Source organism: Camelina sativa, chromosome 3 (assembly GCF_000633955.1).
Source record: "Camelina sativa cultivar DH55 chromosome 3, Cs, whole genome shotgun sequence".
Lineage (NCBI taxonomy): Eukaryota > Viridiplantae > Streptophyta > Magnoliopsida > Brassicales > Brassicaceae > Camelina > Camelina sativa.
This window is the reverse complement of record NC_025687.1, coordinates 15695279-15699060: the sequence shown is the minus strand read 5'-3', so window position 1 is coordinate 15699060 and position 3782 is coordinate 15695279.

Here is a 3782-nt window from a genome sequence, read left to right as displayed (position 1 = left end):
GCAACACAGGCCCAAAACAACCCCAAGAAAAAACGATTCACGAAGTAGAAAGGGGGTCAGGGGCCGAACTGCGCTCCACTGCTTCTGTGGTCAGCTCCTCAGAGACATCGGGGAATAGCTCGGACAACGACACCTCAGGCGCGTCAGCTTCGGGAGTGTTAGTCCTAATCACCTCCAGTTCCTGGTTTGACATCTGCCCGATGTTAGTCCCGGATTCATCGATCACGATGCTCAATGGGGGCTCGCTGCATAGCAATTCAGGGGGGCGTATCTGTCAAGAGGCTTGAGAAAGCTGAAATATCAAAGTCACGGAGGGTTACCATCGCGACATCACCGTCGGCCTTTTCTTCGTTAGCACGGATTGATTCGAGCTCCGCTTCAAGGTCCGCAATTTCACCCTTTGAGATCTCTTCGATGAGCATTCGGTTCGCCTTAATCTCAGCAGCCCTAACCAGAGCTGGGCTCAGACGTTTCCTCTCTTCGAAGTGAGCTCTTACATCTTCAATCAAGGGTCGGAGGGACCGCCTTAGATGTTGGCGTTCTTCTCTTCGGGCCTTATCCATCTCGCAGCCATGACTTGCCTCTAGGAGTTGGTTTCGGAATTCGACTCATGAAGCTTGTTCTTGGCGGCCTTTTCACTTGCTGAAGCTTCATAGTAAAGGTCGCCGGCTCTCTTCAGCTTCCCTCTAAGGTCCTCATTTGCGATCCCGAGGTCTAACACTTGGAGCTCAGCTTTCTTCATCCGCGACCGAATCTGCTCGGCCTTCTCCACGGTCTCGGCGTTTTCCGCCTCTAGACGAGCGTACTCCTCTACCTGGGCCTCCAGCTCGGCCACCCTGTCTTTTAACTTCGACAGCTCGGAAATCGAAGGAGCGGCAAAAAGTTGATCCTCATATGAAGCAACCGAACTGTTGAACTCAACCATCATCTGCAAAAACAGGGGGTTAGTGTCGCCTTCCAACTGACGTCGACTAAGATAAGGAAATCTCAGTTTGGACTCACCTTGCCAACTTTATCCGCGAATCGGAAGAAGTTTTCACGGGTAGTCTCGGTCATGTCCGCAAATGGCGGAACACGAGCCCCGGGGCGAGCAAAACTCCTCAATAAGTCCGCAGGCGAGGGAGGAGGAGCTGCATCCAAGGAAGATTACTTAGCTCACCATCGCATCATGCAAAAAGGAGTTAGAACAAGTGGTAGACAAAATTCTTACCTCAGGGAGAGTGACGGTGTTCTTTTGGTGGAAGTCTACCGGAGGAACCTCCGGATTCTTTAGCCAAAGGGAGCTCCCCAGATTTCTTCTCAGAGGGTCCTTCCCTCGAACCAGATCTTCTTCGCCCGTCTCCAGAGGAGCTAGTTCGGGCCCGGGCCTTTTCACGGGGGGAGGAAGAAGTTTCGGGCTCTTTTCTCTTCTTCGACGCCTCCATCTGCTGTGAACCGCCAGCTGCTCGGCCACTCTCGGTAACTGTAGCAAGCGCACTGCCTTCACCGGTTTCGTCAGCCGAATCCGAGATAACAATCAAAGGGGGCGCGGCTGGATCCAAAGTCAGCTCAGCATTGGGCTCCCGAGCAGGAGTTGCGGTGTTCACCGAGGTTGAGGGTAGAGCTTCAGTTGATTTCGAAGCCGAAGAGTCAGCACTCCTCGCCGGAAGGCGAGCTTTACCCTTTGCCAAAGAGTTGGACATTAGCCTTTTCGCTTCCTTCACGGCGTTCTCCAGTTCTCTCCTGAAGTTCTTCTCCTCTCTGTAAGTCATGGCGGAGGTGTCAAAGAAGCAGGGATCGGTAGAGGTAACGTAGGAACAGCTCCTAAGTCGGACTCTGGACTCTCTGATCCGTTTACACGAGAACGAATCCTAAGCGATCTGGCCTTCGCAGAGCCGAGAAAAATATTCAGCAAAGGTAGGGGAAAGCTGTCCACGCTCGAAGTGAGCTGCAAAAATGATGATAAAAGGATTAGTAATGGAAGAGAGAAAGGACATCTAATACCGTTTAGAGTACTCTACGCTACCAATTTTCGAGGCCCACTTCGACACGAACAAATTCGCGCGGGGCCCGAAGGTGAGTTCGTTCACAGGGAAAAAGAAAAATGACTTTCGCCACTTCTCGTCCTTATCCGGGAGGTCGTCAAAGACCTTTAGGCCGGAGAGCGGGCTCACGTACAGAGTACCCTTGGTTCGCCCTGTCTTCACGGTATAGATATGGAGGAAGTCCGGAAGGGACAACTTGTAGCCGTGCTCCTCCGCGAAAGTCTGGAGGCAAAGGACAGTCCGAACGAAGTTCGGACACATTTGAGGGAGAGTGAACCTAAGCTCGAACATCATCTGAACGATGAGCTCTGGGAGTGGGAAAGACAATCCGCACGCGGAGAAAAACTTGACAAAGGTGCAACAGTAACCGGGAGGAGGATTCTCCGGCGACTCGTTGGCACCCGGGATGCGAATTTCTACCTCCGATGGGATACAACACGACCTCCTGATCTCTGCAATATTGTCTTCTGTGAGAATAGAAGGAGTGTGGCGACCGTAAACCCCGGGGATGAGCGGTTTCGCGGCTTTAGCCGGGGTGGATTTGTGCGGCGACATGCTTTCCGTTCGATAGAAAGGAGAAGAAAACAGCTTTTGTTGGCGAACAACGAAAATAAGAGAGGAGAAAGAAGCAATACACAGGAAGAAATTCTTACGAAGAAATGTCAAAAAACAAAGTAAATAACTCACCTTTATACACTGGGTCGAGGGAGAGAGCAATGATTACCTAGGGAAGCGAAAGGTCCCGGTTTGCTCTCTCTCTCTTATAGCGTGTTCTAATGTATAAAATCGTGGGGGCCCAGAGCTTGTTCGGGAAGACAAAATCCCATCATTATCGCAATCAAATCATGGGATTTGGTAAATATTCAGTTTCTCGAAGCGGTTAATTGAGAGATAAAAGTCCCCCGAACTAAGTAGCTCGGGAGACTTGGGGGGCAACTGTTGGTACCGTGATCCGTCACTTCGGATCATGGGCTTGGGCCTTGGACAGACGTTGAGAATGGGCCTAAGACGGACAAATAAGATAGGCCAGGACGAAATGAAACCAGCCGCTCGGCTGAGATGCGGAACACCGAAGTAAAAGAATAATGGTCGGGTAAAGCATCTCGGAGTTCGGAGATGGTTCAAAAATCAAGCAATAAATCGAATTAATGAGAGCACGGGATTTGCGGAGTAAATTGATTCGACTTTAATTTTAATTAGACTATAAATAAGAGAGGGTGGGGATGTAGAAGGGGGTCGAAAAAACTTTCACTTGGCAATAATACCTCACTTTCACTTTGCAAATAACTATTTACTCTTTTACTCTGCTCAGAACTAAAACGGTGATAAACAGTGAAACAATCAGACTTAATTCACTTCGGAACTCACGTGAAAACCTTAGTTCTCACAAGTGGGAGTTCAAATGTTGACAGAAAACACAAAAAGGTTCTGCGCCAATTTAGATGAAACACACTATCAATTAGTCAAATTTGTAATTAGTACTAAACTTAATGGGAGACCCACCCTGTCAACACTATCAACTACTCTACTAACATTTTTTTTTCTTTAACTATAAATATCTATGTGATATCAACACAAATTTGACATTCTATTTGTAAAGAGCTTTCACAAAATTCATAGTACTATCTTCAAGTTTAGCTAACAAAACTAGATAACGGTATCAGCCGAATCAAATTTTGGGATTCGCTTAGGTTTCGGTTTCGATTATAAGATTTAAACCAAACCAAACCTGTTTGCCAAAAAAAAAAAAAAAAAAAA